This window comes from Erpetoichthys calabaricus, chromosome 14, assembly GCF_900747795.2.
Source record: "Erpetoichthys calabaricus chromosome 14, fErpCal1.3, whole genome shotgun sequence".
Taxonomy (NCBI): Eukaryota; Metazoa; Chordata; class Cladistia; order Polypteriformes; family Polypteridae; genus Erpetoichthys; species Erpetoichthys calabaricus.
In genome coordinates, this window is record NC_041407.2 from 3,614,702 (window position 1) to 3,637,341 (window position 22,640).

At 46.7% G+C, this 22,640-nt stretch overlaps 1 long non-coding RNA gene across 3 annotated transcripts in view; it reads left to right on the forward strand.

The window, feature by feature from the left end:
• The first annotated feature begins 16,470 nt into the window (after window positions 1-16,470).
• LOC127530141 (uncharacterized) overlaps window positions 16,471-22,640 on the forward strand; it is a 56,332-nt gene continuing 50,162 nt past the window's right edge. For all 3 annotated transcript variants that reach the window (XR_007936648.1, XR_007936647.1, XR_007936646.1), the window contains exon 1: window positions 16,471-16,865. This is a non-coding gene — a long non-coding RNA (uncharacterized LOC127530141). The remainder of the gene's footprint in view (window positions 16,866-22,640) is intronic.

A 22,640-nucleotide genomic window follows, 5' to 3' on the forward strand; every position in this document is an offset into this window, starting at 1 on the left:
AACGATATAATTAATAGGATACACGCCATCATGCTTCTGTGGGCGTGCGGCTTTGCTGTTCAGTAATGTCTCCTTGGAGTTATGCACTTCACGTTCGTACTGGTGATGTGACTTTTAATTTGATAGTTTTAGATTTACTGAAGTCCACTTCGGTGGCACAGAGGGGTTGGCACTGCTGTCTCACAGCTCTAAGAGGCCAGCCTCTCCGTGTCTCATTTGATTGTTCTCTCCGTGTGTATCTGTGGATTCTTCAGATTTATTCCTACATCCCAGAGGCAGTTCAGGTTGATGGGCTCAAAATTGGCAAAGTGTGAGTGAGTGTGGAAGTGGGCATGTGGAGTGGTACCCCGTTCAGGTTTACACAGAGAGGCTAGCAAACCACACCATAAACCTCACACGTCTAAAAGGTTAGATGATTAGGTTGAGGATCAAGACTAACCCCAGTGATGAGCATCACTCTTGGTATCCTCGAGAAAACCGATTGTTTCCCATCAGGGCTTTTTCCCCAGGGTACTAAATATTTTGTTTTCTTGTAATTTTTGTATTATTATTTTTAATACTTTAATGCAATTTTTGTGATGTTGGTTTATTTTATTTTTTTTTTTTAATATTTATGCATTGTGTCTTGTGACTTCATTCCATGTACTTTGTGGGTGGAGGCAGGAGGATTTCTGTCTGTCTGACTCCACCCATGGCTCCTCCTTGAATGTGTTTCTTTATTTCTATTTGACTGCATCACAGCTGCTCCTTTGATGCATTTCCTCCCCTCTGTCTGACCCCATCTTTGGCTCCTCCTCTCACACACCACCTGCCTCCCCTCTGTCTGACTCCACCTTTGACTCCTCCTCTCACATGCCACCTCCCTTCCTTCTGTCTGATTCCACCTTTGGCTCCTCCTCTCATGCCACCTCCCTCCCCTCTGTCTGACTCCACCTTTGGCTCCTCCTCTCACATGCCATCTCCCTCCACCTTTGGCTCCTCCTCTCACATGCCATCTCCCTCCACCTTTGGCTCCTTCTCTCACATGCCACCTCCCTCCACCTTTGGCTCCTCCTCTCACATGCTGCCTTCCCTGTGTCTGACCCTGCCCTTGGCTGTTCCTTTTACGCGTTTCTTCTTTCTGACTCCGCCCCTGGCTCCTCCTTTCATATCCTGCCTCACCCCACTTTTCTTCTATACAGAGAAGCCTGCACAGCTGCACTTTGCCCTTGGTGCTGGTCGTAGGTGTAACAGAAAGACAAACAGCATATCCCCTCATATCAGACACCTGCTTGCGTCCTTAACTGGAGAAGTACACTCAGACAATGCTTGGATTAAGGCTTCATTGGGGATAATTTGTGTACAGCAGTTGGACATGCAAGTAAGAGTTTGACTCCTACTTCGTTTGGGTTTATTGTTTCTGCTCACTTTATTGTTCTGACTCCCTGGCATTTGACACTTTCTGTCCAGTCCCCACGTGTACTTTGTGCCCACATCTGCCTGTCTTATGGCATGTTGGTGCTGCCAGTGCCATTCTTGGAGTAGGACATACTTCGAAGACCTTGAGGAAGAGAACACACACCCGAAGGTGGCGCTGAGTGAGTGGCCACATGATGCCTTGCAGTACCCAGCTTCCCAGGATAGCCCCCCCCCCCATGTATACATGGATGACTTCCCATTGTCTCTCGAGGGGGACTTATAAGGATTTTGACTCCATGAGTTCCTTGAAGAGTTTGGGATCCTTACTGTTTTGCTCATCACCTCCTTCATGTTCATTAAATGCAGGCTTTAATGCATCTTCCTCTGCCAAAACAAAACCTTTTAGCCGCAGAATTATTTTCACGATTTTTTTTTTTTTTTTTTAAACACAAAGCTCATTAATGAGCATCTGCGTGGAATTTGTAATGAAGATATCAATTTGCCTGAATCAATGTTAACAGTTATTACCAGGGACAATAAATACTTAAGCAAGTACAATTAAGCAGAATGTATACTTAGGTAAACATTTATTAGCTGTGACGGTAGAGGCTGATAATGACTGTAATTTCTGAAATAATTTGCCACAAAACTGTGACAGATTTGCTAACCAGTGTCACAATGAGTTTTTCACTGTCACTCTGACTGTCATTTGCTTTATTTTTTCTATTTTTTTTTTGTTTTTTAATGCCATAAATTGGATGCAAAGATCTCTTTGTGTTGACTTTCTCCTTCTAGAGTTTGCCCTTAAATTGGTAACAACTGTTTTATTATACCACTAGATGGCAGTAATTCATATTTTGGCTCTAATGACTTCAAGATGTCACAACAGAAAACTTGTTTTTGTATTTGCGATAGACACGGATGGACGGGAGCCCCTGCCGGGATGGTTGAGAAGGTCTTACCTTACCCAGCCAAGAGGCCGCTGTTGTGAGTGGAGCCGAGAAGAACACCTGCCAGCTGCAGTCACATCTGGCCAAGACGGGGCTCAGGTGAGTTTTCAGAATTCCATTCCAATGAGGTATCTACAGGTATGTACATTCATAATGGGTAACAGTACAACACCCTAGTACTAATGAAGTATCTCTAAATCTGTGACGTCTGCTTCCAGTGCCTCTCAGCCCCTCGTGTTTTGAGACCACTGAAGCACATGTAAAGACCTCCAATGACATCCTTTACATTTCTGTGACGGCCTGTGCCATTTACTACACTGCAACTTCACTTCAAGAGCAGCCCATGGAATCAACAAGCTGACTAAGAAGGCAGACTCGGTTATGGGAAGGGCAAAAGTAAGACCATTATGAACAATGCTGCACGTCCTCTCTGTGACACCCGAGGACTTTTAGCTGACAAGAAATGCTACTGGGGCTCCTTTATACCAACGACAGTACGCCTTTACAGCGCCGGACTGGGACCGCTCTCTTTATCTTTGGCTAAGTCGGTCCATTTTTTGTTTTTTTTTAGGTTAGATAGACTTTATTAATTACATTAGGAGATTCAGATGCATACAGCAGCGGAAACCTAACCAAGAATACAGATAATACAATCAAACTTAACATCAGGAAAAGCATTGAATTGCCTGATAGCAGAAAAGACCCCCAGATGTGCTTTGTTGAAGCACCGCGGTGGAGTGTGCCTGTGGCTAGGGCATGGAGGGATGTTTCATGATTTCTCACATTCTGTAGCGCTACATTTCTCCTTCTGCAAATAAAGTCCTAGCTCTCTAAGTAAAATCTTAACACTTTAAAATGTCCCATAAACTCAGAATCGCATCATAGGTGTTACAGTTAACAGATCTTTGAGTCCTCAACGTGTTCTAAAAATGTCCTGAGGCAGCCCGTTTAACTTCTTCTATCCCTTTTAAAACTATTTAAAGGCCATTCATTGAAACTCCATTAAACACAAATGTACTGATTGCGGTAATAATGCAGCCATTTATTGCTTAAAATGTGAAATAGGCTGCCATGTTATATACTTGCGTGTTAATGGATTCAATTGTTGGAAGTCTTTGCGTTGTATTTAATGTCCGCTTTCTGTTTGTAATAATACAGCGGTTGGAAGATGGCCTAAAGGTTATAAATGGGCACTGCTGTGCCATGCAGTGGCTGTCCTGCTCTTGGCACATTTCTGAAATTCAGTCCTGCAGCAGGCTGAGACGTTAAAGCGGTTTGTGATTCTTAGTCCATTCCCCTTTCCCTCTGCAATGAACCACTGTGGCCAGCAGGGCGGCGCCACAGGCTCAAGGTGTCAGGCTAACAGCAGATGGGTGCCACATGTCTGAAACACGGGGCTGAGGAACTTAATGGAAGAAAGACCATCCTTAGCCTGCCCATGCCCCCGTTTCCTTAAATAACTGTGGCCGGCAGGGTGGCGCCACAGGCACAGACAGCAGGTGGGCATGTCAGACCATCCCTTGTGCTCCTGCCACATCTCTCAAATGCCACCTCCCAACAGGCAGCAGAGATGTTGCAAAGAAATTAGAGGGAAGGAAGGCAATCCGGTCGGGGGGACGGCGCGCTGTAATTCTGCAGGCGGGTGAGGGTCAAGCAGGCGCGCCGTGCACTTTCAGAAATGTAATAAATAAATGAGCAAGCCGCTCTCTAATATTACGGCGAGTGATGTTTTTAAGCTGAAAGCGCACTTTTGTATCTGCAGATAAAATGTGCTCTTGTTAACCCAGGCTACGGGCACAATAACAGGGGGCTTCTTATTAAAAGGCAGGCGGATTTCCAATTACTTTCCCCTGGATTATTATTATTATTTCTCTCCCTGTACAATAATGTTAAACTGCATAATGGAGACAATTATTATTTTAATATGAAATTTAGTCAATCCTAAATATTTGTGCCCTCGGTTAGCAGTGTTCAATTTTTCTACAATGAAACTTAATTGAATAATTAAAAAAGGCGTTCATTTACGTCAAGTTGTGCCCCTGTGTGCATGTTTGTGTGTGTGTGCGCCTGATCATGAGGTGCTGTCTGATGAGCAAAATCTTTAATATGCTATTTAAAAGAGAAGTAGTCTCCGCGTCTCTGATTAGCGGCAGTAGACACACTCTTGATTGGGCCTTAATTAAACCTCAGCTGCTTCACGCTATTTAGGAAATTTCAGTTCTTCCAATCAAGCCATTTTGTTTACAGGATGATGTGGCGGGGGGTTCTGTTCTCACCGTGTGGTCAGTTGTCAGGGTTGGGGGGCACGCCGGCTGCTGTTCTTGTTTATTTATTATTTTTTTATTTTAGTTCCCAGTATGAGGCCGCAGCAGAAACCCTCCGCACCACTGGCCATCTGTCCGTTCACTTTCAGGGCCCGGATTTTGAGGGTGGCGTTTGGTACAAATGTAGGATTCTGCCCAGCCCTTCACAGGGCGCACTCGCTCATTTCAGTTTAAGGGAAGTCAAACTGGCAAAAATGTACAAGCTGGAGGAAACTCGGGTATCCAAAGGAAACCCACCCATTCAAAAAGGAAAACTCCAGTTGTGTTCAAACAAATCAAAAAGGAGACCTGGAGCTTCAGAAAGGGGGGCTCGGCTCTGGGCACTGCGTGTTCTCTAGCACTCTGGTTCTCAAAGTGTTTTGGACTGAGAACTACTTTGTCAGACTCAAAGATGGCCAACAGCCACTCGTTACTGTGAAGTGCAGGTTACAGCGTGAAGGAGAAGAGCAGGCAGAGAAGCTCAGGGACGACTGACTCGGTAACCCAGGGCATGGCTGCGCCACCACCTCGGTTTACGTGCCCGCGTCACTCTCGCTGCAGTCCTGTTGAAAGGTTTCACTAAAAAAGACGACTAAAACACCGGCCTGAATAGAGCAGAACTACTCCTCAGTCTCTTTCTGTGTTCTTGTGCTGCCACTCTATGCTGGCTTGGAGTGCAGGATCAGAGCAGGAAGAAGACGTCGTCATCTAAGTTAGTCGGTCAGGGTCGGGTGTCCTTGGTCCGTGTCCTAGAGCTGTTTCACGTGATGATATCAGCAAGAAGGGTCTTCTAAGAACAATGACTAGGTAAGCCCAGGGACCACATGCTCATGAACCACTTTGGTCTAGCAGGCCAGAAGACAAATGTGTAGTTGGACGGCTGTGCCTTTGAATGAGCAAACCTGTTTCATTTTTATTTACTAATAAAATAGAAAAGAAATCAACATGCCAAAGTGAGAGAAACTCAATCAATGAAATAAACTCAACTCCGATACCACCAGGAACTGCAAGAGTGCCAACCGACCTCACCCATGGAAGTGAAAGTATCAAAAGTTTCTGTCCGTAAAGGATGGGAGTTTGGAAGCAGCAGAATCCCAGTCATGCTTGGCGCCACTGGATTCTCCAAAGATTTGTGAAGCGGACGAATCCAAAGGAGCCGGCTTGTCAGGTCTGGGGTCTCAAACTGGCGCCTAGTAACAAAACAAAATCAACAAATAATAACCAAACAGAGACCGCCAGGACAGAGTATGACATCTGGGGGCAATCCGTGATGATGTGGGCATGACATGACCTACATCAGACATAGTGGAGGGCTGCAGTTAGACCCATCTCCATTTAACAGACACATATGCATTGCATTTGTTATCACATGCATCTTATTACTGCAGATGTCTGTGATGCACCATCTGCTGGAATGACAAATGCAATGTTTTATTACTACATCCATCACAAAATACTTTCTGTCAAGCTTGGGGTCACAAAGTTGCACAGCAGTCTACAGTAGGATTTCTGAGGAGTAGAAACGTTATTGCTGCTCTGACAGATGCCAACACAAGTCTCTTTCAGAAGTGGTCCGGCCACACAAGGAGCAGCTGTCAAACTTGACGCCTCGGCCCCGACTCCTGATCAAAAGAACACAGTCTTCCTCATCAAAGAGGTACAGCGGCTCGGAAGCAGCGACCGGAGCAGAGAGACAGGAGAGTGAGACCATAGGACTGCCACAGCACGGCCCTTTAAATGATCGAAGCCCCCCCCTGTAGCTGATCCTGCGAAGAGGAGGTGTAAGAGTGTGTTTGTTTCCACACTGTGTTTAAGAGGGAGTTTCTGAAGGGCAGCCACGCTGACAATTCCAACAGATGGTACACTGAGGTCTACGTTGATTACTTAGTTTGGTAGCACAGCTAGTTAATAATAATTTATCAAACAATACATGCATTCTTTACGTTTTGAGCATACAACTGGGTAGCGGACATGTGGATGATGCGCATTGTGAAGATGTTTTCCACATCACTTGCTGGTCACCATTGGCTTCTATTCTGCCAAAACCTTTTTTTTTTTTTTACCTCCGTTCTCCATGACAGCATAACATTACCAAAGTTCATGGTGTAAGTAAGATAAGAAAAAAGGAGATCATTTTAGGGCGTCCTATTTAATCAGGCCACACGGCGTGGGAGGTCAGCTGACAGAATTACATTAAACAGCAGCCCACACCCCCCCCCCCCCCCCCCACCCCACATCCTGGCCCCACTGATCTTGAATTTCGACCTGCTGCGCCTGTTCACTGGATTTCCAAATGATTAACTCGGTGTCATTTTAAGCTCTAATGCCGAAAATGAATGCAATAAGCCTAATGAATTCTCACTCGTCAGTAATAAAATAAAAAGTCTGAATAATCGGAAGCAACTCTCGGATACGAGCTCTCGTTGTCACCCCATACAGAGCAGGGGATAAAAAAAGGAGAAATGTAATCAAGCTGGAGGCTAAAAATATCATCTGCCACGGGCCTTCAGGAGCGATGACAGCTGCAGTTAGAGAGTTTGTGTTTCAGCAAGGATCGGAGCCCACCGATGTCACGCGGCTGCCAGGGGTGCACATCCACGCCACTGGAGAAGAAGGGAGGCCAGCCTGATAACGGAGCAGCTAGCGGTCAGGGGGCCTTCCCTAAACTCGCCTTCCACTCTTAGTTGTGGGTTAATTGTAGCCTGAGCCGCTCTGCATTTGAACAAACTCTGAGTGACCCGTTGGGTAAAATGTTGGCAGTTCTAACAAGTGGCTTGCTGGTCAGATCTGGACTGGGAGGGAGTGCCCACCTGGGAAGGGATGCAGTAGGGGGGGGAAAGGGGCATCATTAGAATGGAGCAGTGAAGGAGAGAATCCCACAGTGAAAAGAGTTAAAGGGTGAGAATACACGTGACACTAGGGGGCAGCGTGCCGCCCTGTGTGTGTGGAGATGAAGGGTTTAGTGACACAAGCAGGCTGAAGATCACTTCCATGAAAACTCAGCCAAGTCCCAGGGGTCATAGGCTTAGAGGGTCACTGCAGTGAACTTCTTACATGTGTGTGCTGACGACTCTGCGCTGACATAATTAATGAGTATTATTACTTATCACAAAACATCTGTCCTCTTTACTTGAAAAATCTTAGAAAATGTTTATTAATAAATAAAAGCAAATTTACATAATTGAATAAATTAAAGGATTAATAAAGTATCTATCTATCATACAGTGCCTTTCATTTCTATCTCTCTATCTCTATCTAAATTACTGGTTGTGAGCTCCCCGTTTCCTTAGGACACTGCCCTTTTAATGTGGGTAGCGACATCCTTCACATCTACAAGTGTGTGATGGCGGGTGGGGTTTGGGTTTGGCCAGGCTTGTAACGTCACTTAAGAGGCCCACCAAATCAGCCCCCAGCTGGGGTTCAAATGTTTGTTGTACGTTTTTGCTTAATTTGTACGAGTTACTGTGTCGTTCGTTTTATGATTTGCAGTATTCTTTACACTTCATGTATCTAAGCCCGTGTCATGTTCCATGTGTTTTGTGGGTGGTTCCCCCAGGAGGTGTGGCTCCGCCCTACAAATCCGGAGGCTTTCCCACAGTCCCTGTCGTCAGTTTACTTGTGCTCATTGGATTTCTGGATGATTGACTTTCTGCTCGGTGTTTTGACCAGGTAATGGGACTCCGTTGATTTAGGTGGCCTTCTTGTGCTCTACAGAGCTTCATTGTCATTGGAAAACATTTTTGGTGGAGAATAAATCTTTTATCTTTATAAAGATTCTACAAGGCCCTTTTGTGTCTAGCCGGGGTTTTTGATGGGATTTCCCCTTCTAGTGTTCATTTTTGGGAAAAGTGCTTTTAGGACTTGTGTATTTTGGAACTCCACAATACCTTGATTAAGATGGCTGGCCCAGTTATAGGACACCCACTGAACCTGCTGATGGAGAGAATGAAAACAAAACTGATGGCCGTTATGAACAACGCTGCCCATCCTGTCTCTGACACACAAGCATTGAGGACTTTCAGCCAACAAATCCTTTAACAGAAGTGTGTCAGGAAACGTTACCAGGGCCATTTTATACTTATGGCAGTCAAATCAAGAATTGTAAACCAGAAACATTGAACATTTAAGCAAACACCAAAGGGTCTGTTGATCGTATCCACAATCTTGGACAACCACGAAGTGTGTGGCACACATTTTATATTTTTGTGATGTTGCACTTTCAGTTGCCATTGCATGGCAACTCTGAGGTCTTGATTCACAAAATCTCGAAAGACAGACACGGAAACAACGATTTTGAAAGGATCTCCGTCACAAATATGACCACCTGATTTAAGTTCAGCAGTGCATTTTGGGACATTTAAAGTATCCGTTGAAGTTTTAAGGCCCGCAATCTGCAGCCTGCTTGTTGAGTTTGGGGTCAGACTGCCTGTCTAGTGAAGGTCGTGGGCCGCTTTGTGTATCTTCTGGGGGCCTCTCACTTCTTTTTGACTATTTTGTGCTGCATATTTATAACAATAAAGAGGCCAAGAAAGAAAGAAGCGGTGGAGGGAGAGTGCGCAGCAGCAGGTGGACGCAGGGTTCAAGTCCTACATCATCGGGTCCACAATTTGGTTTACCTTTTAATTTAAACTTTGAGTTCCTCCATTTTATTAGTAACTTGCCACACTTTTACCACCTTACAGGGTTACCACAGCGGGGGGTCCTCCTATCACAAAACTCAGACATGGCAAAGCACCAGTTAAGACAAAGTCTCTCGGCCTGGCACACTCAGTTATTCCCAGTTTATCCCTGTGCTGTTATGTCAGAGATAACAGCAAAACTATTTTGAGTGTAACAGGAAGAGATGAGATGTCATCAGAAAGTCGAGACCAGGCATTCAAAGTCAAAAACAAAAGAGCGCAAGCTGACAATCCAAAACACTTCTGAAGAAGAGCCAAAGGATGTTTGACAAAAAGACTTCGGTCTTCAGACCCGGAGACGGAGTGATCCTTCTCGTGCCCAATTTTGGCCAATTACATCGTTAACCAAAGGTCGTGACCCTAATGACGTAAGATGTTGTTTAACAACCAAAATGGTGACGAAAAACTGAACAAATAAATTCACTGCAGCAAAAGACCTGGGGGTGGAGTATACTGGGCATCAAGAAGTGAATGTCCAGTTCAGAATCGGGAACCATCAAAATCCCCAAACTGAGTAAAAGAACTTGTCGAGAAATGCCAAGAAATCCTTTGAATAACTGACTCGTGCCAGTCAAGCCCCACACTGCATGCATGCCCGACATGCCACCCTTTTGTTTCACACCGCCTGTTTCCTGGGTATCCCTCATGCCAGGTGCCACTTGATTGCTGGGTATCGTTCATCTTCCTCTGACAGTTACGCTACTTGAACCCTGAGCCAAAGTCAAGCCACTAAGTGCCAGGGTGTCCTTTCACCAGGTCTCTCTAATCTGGTCCCGCCATGTGTTAGCCCAGTTCAGGGTATCCCTCACTCCCAGTGTGTCCCAGGACAGACCCCCCCCACACACACACACACTCGCACCCTTTGATTCTCCTGAAGGACACGGCTGGTGTGAGTTTCTTTACCAGAGCGGCTCCTCCGTGGAGACGGGCGCCTGGAGTGCCGCTGCGGAGCTCAGCCCAGGGAGTATCTGCTCACCTTAAAAGCCTCGTCGGCCCCTCAGCGCCTCTGTAATTGGATCCCACGTGAAGATTTGTGTAATCGCCTGTTTAGTGGTGGAGGAGCCGCCATTCGACCTGAGCCAAGTGGTTAAAATGAAAGAAGAAAAAAAAAAAAGAACTCATCAAAGAATGAAAAGCAGTTGATTTTTACTAAGCATACCATTAATAAATATTATAATTAAGGGTACGGTAGAAATATGTCATCTGGAGATTTTGGCTTCAAGCTATAAACTGACAGGGAAAAAATTACAACTTCATCTCCGCAATGCCACACTCCGGAGAAGCCTAATTTAATTTAGAAGACACACGGCAGCAAAGGAGGCAACGTGGCGGGACAGCTTTGGGGTGCTAAAGATGCCTGAGGTGCCCACCCTTGGGTACTGCTGTTCTGAGAAGCCACATTTCCTGATATGGCGCCTCCATATGGTGGAGTTTGGTGTGCGTGTGTGACGCTGCAGACAGGCTGGGCTCTGGGCTTGGCGTTCTGTTCGACCAGCAACCCCGCGATTCTCGAAAGATCGAATATCCAGGAATGGCAATCACTTTCTGTTCCCTCCGATATTTGGAAGGATGCAATATCATGGAGGGTGGGTGCATCCTGGGACATTTTTTATTTAATTAAATAAACATATTTGTACTAAAGCGGTTTCTTTTTGGAGCTGTGACTCAGTTGTAGGTGCCTTCGTTTATTGTTTTTATCCATTCAGCCTCTTTTTTGTGTTTCTATGGCTGTGTTGTCAGCTAGAAGTCGTTTGCTGACAGCCGCAGATTCGCGTGCTGAAGTGACGATGGCAGCAGATCAGGGTATGGAGGGCTACATCACTAAACGAAGGTGGTATATGCGGTGGTGTGGGCGGTCGCGTTCGGCGTACGCGCTTTACCTCAGGTTTAGTTCACAGGTCGTAGCCATACAGGCTCGTGTTTGTGTTTCTAATCGGTGAGCTGATTCTTTTTGGAGCCCTGACTCCTTTGCCTGTGCTGTTTGAGAAGCGCGTTGTAGTTGCCTCCGTGTATTGTCTTTATCCATGTGGTCTAGTCTTTGTTGTTCTGTGATTGTGTCGTTAGGTAGACGTCGTTTACTGTTAGGAATCATAATCCAACTTACTTTTAATACTGAATTACCGCTATGTGATTCAAATATGCCACACTGACTGCTGGCACGGTGGATTAGAGCAAGTGTAGTTTACAGGTTGTGTTGTTTGGGCGCCACCTACTGACTCTCGGGCGCTGAGGCGCAGTGCGCATGTGCTTCGGTGCGTCCGCCGTCTGTGCATAAATTAAACTGTGGTTTAGTAATAGAGATTTGCGTATCTTCTTTGTTTGTTATGAAGTATTTGTATGTGCTTATTGGAGTTATGACTCGGTATCCGCAGTTCGTTCATAAAGACGTGGGACCCCTTGACTTTCTGCACACTTCACTGAGTTTGAAATGCAGGAATTTTGCCATTTTTGCCCATCAATCTGCACTCGGTCAAAGTGAAGACGTGTTTTCAGAGAGGCTTGCAAACGCATTCAAAATGAAAACCTGAACTCTCTCCTTCCTTAGACGTATTCAGTCCCTTCATTAGCAACCCTTTGGCAGAGTCTTCTTGGCAGGTCTCCACTAGCTTTGGATTTGGAGAGATGATCCCATTCTTCCTGGCAGACCCCCTCAAGCTCCTTTAGACTGAACGGGAAGCATCTGTGAACGGCCATCTTCTGGTCTCTCCACACGTGTTCTATGGGGTTGAAGTCTGGCCCACTCCAGGACACTCGGAGACTTGTCCCTAAACCCCTCCAGCACTGTCATTGGACTGTCACCCCAGCCTGAGCTGGCCTGCATTACCTCAAGGACCTCTCTGTGTTTGGCTCCATTCTGACCTGCGGTCACCACCATGATGTCCTGGGTCTGACATTAAACTGCATGCGACCCTGCAAGTGGTCCTCTAACTTGCAGGGAAATCGTGGGGGTTGGAGGCAGGACTGGCACTCCAGCCACTGCAAAAAATCCATGCATGGTCCATGAGGTCACTGGAAAGGGGTGTGTGGCGCAAAAGAATGAAGACCCCAGTCTTTAGAGTTCTGGTGTTCCCTGTTTGAGAGACATACCTTGAGACAAAGACTGGACTCCTTCATGTGTGTCTCTTCAGACTGCTGGTTTGACTTTGTGTTGCTCATGGAGTCCCCAATGAGGCACATGACCTGCACTGTGAGGAGGGGGCATCAGTTACAGCACCACGGCCATGTGGCACGATTACCCGAGGGTGATCCGGCTCACAGGACCCGAGCAGCTGGACCAGGCCAAGGGGACACCTGTGGCTGTGGCAGATAGGGGGTCATTTCTGGAGGGTAGGACTGGGCCATGCTTCTGCTGTGGGGGGGTGGGGGGTCCCGAGCTGTTTTGTCTTGTGGGTGTAGCGCTGTGCCAGTGCCCGCTCCCCAGCCTGACCATACATTACCATGGGGGGGGTGGTAGGCTGATGATGAGCCAGTGGTTGCTCTTCCCAAGACATACAGTAGTGCTTGGAGTTGCAGCTGCCCAGAGAGTTCAATTTTTGGCTCATCAGACCACAACATCTTTCTGTCGCTTGCCTTTTACTCAAGAGTGGCTTCTGTCTTTCCACATTACCATAAACACCTGATCCATGAATGCTGCTGAGATGGCCGTCATTCCGACTGGTTCCTCCATCTTAGTACAGAACATCTGAAGGTTTGTTAGTGACCATAGGGTTCTTGGTCAACTCCCTGACCAAAGCTGCCCTCTTACTCAGTCTGGCCAGACAGCCAACCCTAGGAGGTGTCCTTGTGGGTCCAAATGTCTTCCATCTCAAAATTCTTGAGACCCCTGTGCTCCTGGGAAGACTCAAAGCTTTACAAATGGTTTGATCCCATTGCCAGGAACTGCGCCGCACCATAATTTGATCAATGAAATCTACAGTGTGTTCCTTGGACTGCTTGCCTTGGTTTTTATCCTGACATGCGGTCCAAGGTTTCGGATTAAGTTTAGGACTCTAACACTGGTTTATGTTCTCTTTAGACATACGGCGCCATACTGAAGTCCAGCTTTGAGCTCATGGGTTTGATGGTGGTGTTGGCCTGGCAGCGTTTGTGGTGGAAGCCGAAATAAAGTCTGATGTTCAAATGCTACGATATGATGACTTTTTTTTTTTTTTTAAACAAATTGTTCTTTTTGGCCAGGAAAGTCTTGCGGTGTAAATCTGCTCGTCTCACAGGAAATGTCAAGTCTTCTAAAACAAAAGTGGTGCGTGCCAGTGGCCTCTCGAAGGGTCTTCTGGTGGTCCGAGGGCCAGCGGCTGGCCAGAACATGGAGGACTCAAGTCAGGAATCATTCAAACAGTTTTGGAGTGTAGAAAATGAAAATGTGACACAGCCATGGAAGTTAAAGTCACTGGGTGTGTCCCCTTCTGAATCCAGTTATACTCCGGGCTTCTCTCTCGAGTCTGTAATGTTGTGCGGACTGCTCATTCGGGTCTCAGTAAAGATCACAGAGCGTTTTACTTTGTATTAGAAGTCCATAATAAACCATCTCCGGTTAGACCAGTGCTGTGTGAACCGCCATGTCACCGGGCGTCGGTCACATGACACGCCTCATTGCTTAATTCCAGGTTCGCCTGTCTTGACGGTTCACATTCGTACGAGTGACCTGCCCAGGATTGGTTCCTGCCTTGTGCCCTGTGTTGGCTGGGATTGGCTCCAGCAGACCCCCGTGACCCTGTGTTCGGATTCAGCGGGTTGGACAATGGATGGATGGATGGATGGATCTGCTGAGTCTAACTAAAGTGAACGCACCTGCCCTGGCACACATGCGCACATTCATATGTCTGTGTCACCGACAACATAAGACGTCATATTTTTGTGACGTCAAAATGGACGCGCTGGTGTATATGTCGTTGTCCGTCAGCAGCACGTGATTGGGTCGAGAAGGTGAATAAAGACGGAGGGCAGGGTCTTGCTGTCATCATGGCTACAGCTGGCATTGGCACATACAGTGGTAGAGCTGTGACTATTGGCACTGCCTTGGCTCTCCTCCGTTATTTTTTTTTACTATGTTGCCAGGGCCAGTTGATGACGTCAACACTCAGCCCCTGCGTATAAGCCGATGTATGCGTTGTCACTCGTGTCACGTGGTCACGAATTAATCCAAGACCACACTACATATGAAAGCGACTCAAATCTGATTTGACAAGATCAAATTTCTGAAAACATAAAACGTGTGTCACATTAAAGGCAAAATATCAGATGTGTGGCACTTCAGCCAGGTAATGTGACCGTAGTTGTCCCGTGAAAAGGGTTCTGTATTTTTGAAGATTTTGTGGAAGATCCACAGCGAAGCACTGAAGACCGAGTTGTGTCGCGTCGGTAAGGTGGGTGAGTTTGAGGACACGAGGGGTTTTTTGCCAAACCTCCTGGTGTGAAGCTGATGATCTCCGGATAGGGCTGTGGGTTCTGCCACCGGAGTTACGGCGCTCAGTGGGTCGGTCAGGGCTGCTGCATCGGCGCTCCCCGACAGTGGACTCGGCTCGGGTGGGTGTTACGATAGTCGGGTTTCAAACAGAGGTGACTCTTGACTGGGCCCCGTGACACTCGGATTTGCGTGCGCAAGCGAACAACTTTCTGATGTCGCGTCCACGGCTTGCCTTAAATTCGTTCGCATTTCTAAAGACTCCTTGTCTCCATTAAATGAGTGCAGTTTAATCAAAATGAACCTCGTTTAGTTCATTCGTTCCGTCTGGGCGTTCCTGCCTTTTTTGGCGTTGTATCATTTCAAACGGAAGGTGTTGCTGTCATCGCAGTTGACACTTTTCTGTAACATTTGGTTCAAACGCAGCATCCCGGCTTGATGATTCCTCGATTTGTAAGTTGCTATGGATACAAGTCAGTAGAAAAGTAAAAGGACAGGATCAGATAAGAAGAGAAAGACCACAGAAAGCAAACGCTGCGCCCCTCAACTTCAATCAGTCCGCCTGCACAGGACGAGCCCCCCACGCCCCCAGTCCTGACTCACGCATGCTCTGTTTGCACCTCGGGTCTTTCCGGGACAGGCTGAGTTTCCTTTTGGTTTAACAGGACTGCCGCGCTTGTACTTTTATGAATGTGGAATCTCAAAAATGAGGGGACAGTGCGCCTCAGCTAATTCTACAACGTTTAACGTGAAGTTCAAGAATAAGTTTGGGGGGGGGGGGTTCAAGGGTCTTTATCCAGCCAGAAATTTGGCAAGAAGGAAGTCTGCGTGTTCTGTGCCTTAATCAGGAGTTTGTGAGAAGGCGTCAACAACACCAACTCCTACCTCAACTCTTTAGTCCCCTGAAACACTGAATGGCAGCATCTCTGGGCTACGGTAGCCATGCTGGGAGGTGTAGGCCCTCAGCTGGGCCCAGTTGGATTGTGTGTGTGCTGCAGGGAGTAGGGCTTCATACTTTGAGGGGCTCCATCTTTTTTCGGAAGGAGATCTTGTGCCCTGGTGCAGGAAGTCCTTCTGGGTCCTGAGTGAGAGGAGCGGAGGAAAGTGAGGGGGGCTTGATAGATAGATAGATACATACTTTATTAATCCCAATGGGAAATTCACATTCTCCAGCAGCAGCATACTGATACAAAAAATAATATTAAATTAAAGATTGATAATAATGCAGGTAAAAACAGACAATAACTTTGTATAATGTTAAATGTTAACGTTTACCCCCCCGGGTGGAATTGAAGAGTCTCATAGTGTGGAGGAGGAACGATCTCCTCAGTCTGTCAGTGGAGCAGGACGGTGACAGCAGTCTGTCGCTGAAGCTGCTCCTCTGTCTGGAGATGACACTGTTTAGTGGATGGAGTGGATTCTCCATAATTGATAGGAGCCTGCTGAGCGCCCGTCACTCTGCCACAGATGTTAAACTGTCCAGCTCTGTGCCAACAATAGATTAAAATAATTAATTAAATAAATACATTTAAATATTAAAATTAAATAGATTAAATAAAATGCTTGTGTTGTGTTTGTGCTGACAGAGGAGAGTCCTGCACCTTCACAAGGTGCTTAGTAAATGAAAGGCGCATGAGGTGAAGTTCAGGGTGCTGCTATGTCAGGTAAGGTTCTAGAGCAGAGGCTACTGCGGTGGCCCCGGTGACACGTGACTTGGACTTGTTTTATTTTTAAGTGCCAGTGCTGCCACCCTAGTAATCCAGTGTCCTGGCATTGAACCCAGTGCCCAGTTATTATGTGCGTGGAGCCCGTGTGTTCTCCTTGTGTTTCTGTGCGATCCTCCGCTTATCTAAACTGGCCTTGGGGAGCACCAGTGGACCCTGAGATGACCTGGCACTCCACACCACACAGGCTTGGTTTGGGCGTTGTGCCCAATGCTGAGAAGTTGACCCTGAATTGGATGTCACCTGAGAAGTTATATTTGTTTTAGAATATGATGCAATTTACTGAAATAGTTTCTCATTAATAGGGTTAGTAGTCCAAATGTGTGTGAAGCGGACACCTCAAAGTGAAGAGAAGACCTTGCCAGTGTGTGTTGGCATCCAGGAGGACAAGAATGTTTGCCAGTCTGCAGGTAAATCTGCAACCCGTTCTCTTCAATATGACGCCATTTCTGTTCTCCTTCATTTAATCCTCTCTGCCTTTCTGTCGATTACAGATTAGGGACGCACACTTTTAGTAAGTCAGTCTGTCCGTGTTGTACGCTCGTCGTCTTGTCAGGCCTTTCTCGTCTGCTGTATTTTATTTTATATCGGATCATTCACAATTCTATGTCTAATTTATCTGACATCTTTTACCTCTGAATCTTAACTTTTTATGGTGCCTTTCACTTCTTTATCATTTTCTACTGCGTCTTTAACTTGCACACCTTTGTGGCAGTTCATCTCTTCATGTTGTCCAACTTTCCTTCACAATCCAACAAACGATAAGCAAGAAATGAACTGAAAGGCAGGACTTTGTGTTAGTGGATAGAAAGCACAAATCGGCGGCTTAGCTGACATATTGACAGATCTCTAATGAAAAAAAATAAAATATAAGAGTCGCTTCACCTCGGCCCCCTGATCGAGTGACCTGGGCTCACAGTGTAAGTGGAGTGGGCAGCGCACCAGCCCTGCCCTGGGTGACGGTGCCTCCTCAGTTACCTAAATCTTCATTGTGCATGTCCTTCACATTATGTTCCTTTCCAGGATGTGGTGGGGCAATCCCTGCCATCCTAGAGGTGCGTAGTGAGGTGGGCATTTTAAAAATCCTCAGAAGGTGGTCCTTTTGGCTTTGTGCCCACTTTATCATCAGACGGGCAGCACTGGGCACCTCCTTTCACTCCTGAAGTCCCAGCCCTGAAACTCGTGAAACGTCCCAAGAACGAAGAGACGTGAAGCGCAGGGAGCGAGGTAAGCACCCACTTCAATCTCTTATGATTATTGTCACCATGCAGTGTGCTGGAAGGTTTAAGGAACTTCTACAAGTCTTTTGAATTTCTGTGTCATCAGGTGGTCCAAGTTGGGCCTCTAAGTCAGTCCTGGGGTCCCTCGAGGCTGCAGGTTTTAATTTTTTTTTCTGTTTTTGATTAAACTGCTGGCCTAATGAACTCCGCTGTTATTTCCCACTTTGTGTATTTTGAGGTCACTTTCCAAATTCTAAAACTGAACGTTTGGTTGTTTTTATGAGAGAATTCCAAGTGTTTATGAGGAGATGATTTTGTGTTTTTTATTTTTTTAAGACGTTCTAAAGGTCATGTAAGCACTTTAATGGCTCTGATGCTGTTGTTGATTGTCATTATAAGGCCTTCACTCGCCAGCCCCTCGCGGGTGTGGATTTCACTTTCACCAAACAACAAATCTTTTAATTCTCGCGGATAGGCCTCTTCATTGGGAAGAAACACGAATCAGACGATCTACAAATCTCCGACTTAAAGTTTAAATCGAAACAGTATCTTCGATCTCTTTTCGCTGTTCCGTTATTTCACTGAGTAATAATTTGCGTTTGTTAGCGCCGATGCGATCTTTTACTATCATTGTTTTGAGACTTTCGAATTTTCTTACTTTCGTTATCTCAGAGCCGCTCTGCCTGTGTATCACACCAACGTTTTTCAATTCTTTACCACGTTCTACTTTGTCGTCTACTCTTTGTCTTATTTCCGTAGTTAAATCTCTTGGCACAAAGTCTCGTCTCGCGGGATGTGAAAGTGTCTCTCTGAGAAAGTCGTGTCTCGGGACGTTTTTTGTTATAATAGACAGATATGTTCAAAATGAAAAAAGACGAAAACAACAAAAGAGAGACAGATAGAGAAATACAAACGTAGTGATCACACTGCCGCGTGTTTCTGAATGCAGAGTAAGAGGAGAAAGAGCAGCGAATGAAAGAAGATGAATTAGAGGAGAAACGACTGGAAGGAAAAGCTGCGGCCACATGGGGTACCCAGGGCTGAGCTCGGACACCTCGTCTAACAATAAAGAGAACACAAAGTGGTAAACATTTTTTTTTTTCGTTTATCAGTCAAAATGATTCAACATTAAATGTCATTGGTGGAAAAAAATATATACTGTATATGGTTTATGAATGTAGGCTGTCATGCAGCAGACATGATGACTTTCTGGTAACTGGAGGAGTCACACGTGTCGGTTATTGTGCGATTTCTGACAGAACCAGTGCTACGTGAAGGGCTAACCAGTATGATGAGGCCATTTGCAATCTCAGCGCTTTTTTCCCCTCCCTGTTAGTATGTAAAACGCGAGACATCAGACAGACGAGCTCCTGGCTGTGCGGTCGTTGGCTGTCCGCTGTCACGCACTCCGTGCTCACCCTGTGACTGTGCACTAAACACACAGACGCACACCACCACCTCGCTAAGGTAACGTAAATGAAGGCTACGACTGAAACCCACTGGAAAGTCGTCTGATGTGACGTGGCCTTGGGTGTTTATGTCTGGGGTCCCTTCAGCCGATGCTTTGATCAAAAAGGCCGCCTTTGATTATGTCAGCAGTGCATCAGAACAACTGGAATTTCTGTGTATTTTATAAATCAACTAAAACTAAAACCCAGTGACCAAAGAGTTGTTACTAAAGAGTCAAAGGGTCCTGGGATGAAACTCGAACAGTGACCGTCAGTGACCATTTACCCCCCGGTTACCACGTGACAGCCCTTTGAGCCCTCCTTGTATTGCCCACTGGCCCCCTGTGGGTGGAGTTTGCTGGCGTCCCATCCAAGGTGGTCTGCTGCCTTGTGCTTTCGTGCAGCCGGAGTTGTTTCTTGTGCACAGCAGGGCTGAAGGCAGGTGTAGGTGTAGGTGTAGGTGGGCGATTCACTGCTGAAGCTCACTGCCGCCTCTCAGTCCACGGGTTCAAAAGATCAGCTCGTAACCTTTCGTGGGTTTCAGCTTAAAGGGGCGGGGGGGGGGGCACGCGCACCGAGACCTCCTCGTGCCCGCGCCCCGGAGGCCAAGTTAGCGCAACTCCCGTTGCTAGGCAACCGCGGCACACAGACGCCGCTCTGCAGCATCCAAAGTGGCGACTCCTGCGGCAGCTCCTCTAGGAGAACGAACGGGAAGGTCTTGTGCCGTCGCGATTGTCACTCATTTTATGTTTGGTGAAGTGGCGTTACTGACCCATACACCCCCCCCCCCCCCCTCAGGTGACGCGCCTGCTGCGGGTTAATTCTCACAAGACGCCCGGCGGCTCGCGTGCGTGTCTGCCTTTTGCGGCCCGTTTTACTCGTTTGACACGCTCGCTCTTTTAAAGTGCAGATTAAAGCAGCGTGCATTTCTGCGTCTGTGTGCGGATTTTAATTACTGTGTTTTGGCCACTTATTTTTTTTTTAATGCATCAAAGGGATTTTTTTTTTCCTTTTTGTGTGTGTGAGAAACCAGACCTGCTCGCCTCCAAACTCTTTTGCTGCTGGTTAATTACTGCGACTGCTCTCATCCAGCTGTTCCCCCTAATGATTTTACCTTTAAAGCCATGGGATTTTTTTTAGCATTTCCAAGAAGCGCAGTCTTCTATTGTTCTGAATTATTCACTCTCTCCTGCCTGCCTTCGCCACTGAAGTCGGTTCTTTTTCATTTTCAGTCCCTTCACCGGATAAATGGGAGTTTGTGCCTCGCCGCGGCCCGTGCTTTATTAGCGTCGTCTTCATGTGATTCACAAATACATTTAATGACGGCGACTGTCATCTGCTGAAGAAACGGAGCTCTGGATCTTTAGGATTATCAGCAGCCTGCCAGTTTACCTCACCAAGCACCTCGTCAATTAGCCGAGTGACTCGCGGGCCCAGAGAGTGTGTGTGTATGGGTGAGAGAGTGTGTGTGTGTATATGTGTGCGAGTGTGTATGGGTGAGTGTGCGAGTGAGGGGCGCTGAGGCGGTGCCCTTTCATATTTGGCCCACAATCTTAAACTCTCGGGTGACACTGACTTGTTTTTTTCTTTCTGGATACCCGGGGGTCTTCATTTGCTCAAAGTCCTACAAACAAGAATGTCCGAACCGGAGGGGCGTCTTGTGTCTCGAGCTGCTGGTCCACTCGCCGCACACAAAGACCTCCCAGAAATCTGACAAGCGCACCCTGGTGACTTGCGAGGCTGACAACTGGCATTGCGTGGGGGTGACGTCCTCGGTTTGTTTCTAGGAAAGTTTATTCCTGTCAGAAATTAAATGAAATGGCCTCGTCTTGTATGTTTGTGTTATGAATATTCCTTAAACAGGAAGGCCCTAAACTGTTAAAAACAAACAAACAACAGATACTTCCTAATTTATTAAAGACATTCAACAATAAAGAAAAACAGCCCAAAAGAATAAGGAAACAAATCAACAAATGTAATAATTCAAAGTAAACATAAAAATGACTCAAACGTGAAGGAAATAAGAAAGGAGGCTGAAAATCAAATTAAAATTAAGAAACGAAAGCACAGACGCAGAGCACGTCACACTCGAACCCCAACAAGGCGGCAGGCGCAGGCCTCGAGCCCCCGGGGTTTGCTTGTTTTTTCTCAGAGACTCAATCTGATTTTTTTTTTTCTCGTATTTTCCACGTAGATGTGCTGTGTGCTGTCCGTTTGTCTGCCCGCCTTGCCATCTTCTCAACACCATGGCAGTTGCTGTGATTTGTTGTACAGGAAGTTCTGTGGTTGGCATCATCCATGTGCCACCACATGCAGCAGGGTCCCAGTCCGAGATGTCAAAGATAAAACCCGTCGTCCTGCACGTCTTAGAGGTCTTGTTAGGATTCCTATTCTGATTTTTGCTTTGATTTCTTATTCCATTGTCAGGGTTTCGATTTGGGTGTTGACGTCTGATTTTAGTTTTTTGACTTTCCTCTCTTTTAAGTTTCTTCTCCTGGTCGTCCCCTTTAAGCTCGGTAGCCTTTGCTGTGTGAGCCCAACATCAGTGGCATCAGAACGCCTCCCTAGCCTTGGCCTCCCCACCAGCAGTCAAGTCCGAAACTCGCAAACCACAAGACAATACTGGAAAAAAAAAAACATTCAGGGGGCAAAGTCCAAAGAAGAAGCCAAAATGGCAGAGCGCTGCTGCCCTCTCTTCAGGGATTGGCTGGTACCCCAGCACCTCATTAAGAGGCTCCGCCTCCTCCGGCCCCACCAGGACAGACAATAAGGAACACTAAGACCTAAAACAGTACAACACTGAAAATATAATTCTTCAAGAACTGCATTTTAAATAAATACAAAATAAAACTTCAAAAATCTGAATTAATAATAGAACATGAAAAATAAAATCGAAACAGCAGAAGGTTTGAGTGAACTACATAAAGTTGAGGCAGAGCAGCATGACTGGCTGTGCTATGACAGCCCGCCGGGTGGGGGCACTCACCCCCTTGCCCACCACACCCCTTTCCTGTGTTCAGGTTGCCAGTTGAACCCTTGTCCTCAATCACCATCTGTAGGCTTTGTTTCTACAAAAGCCCTCTTGGCCTCCCCGATGCCAGCCTGTCCTGGCAGATCTCAAACTTCATTTGCAGTGGCCACCGGGAGGGAACCCCCCTTGCAGGGTGACGTTACACTCATGACCTGTCCCAGAGAGGCCGACCCGCCACTGCTCCCCTCGGGTGTATCGACGTCTGCAAGTCCACCGCTGGAGGGGGCACACAGTGACGGGACGAGTGGCCGCCTCTTGGCTCGCCTTCCTGCCCATCTGCTGGCGCCTCGCTGTTTGCGCTCTTTTGAATTTCTGAGCTCTTGATTTCAGGGTCTTTGCCAACATCCCAGGGAGCTTAGCACTCTTGACTCTGTTTGCGGAGCGTGGCCTTCGCTGTTTGTTTAACATTCTGTGGGATTGTCTGCCAGTTCTGATGTGTTTGTGTGAATTTAACAGTCGCCTGGCCTGGTCACTTAACTCTCGGTG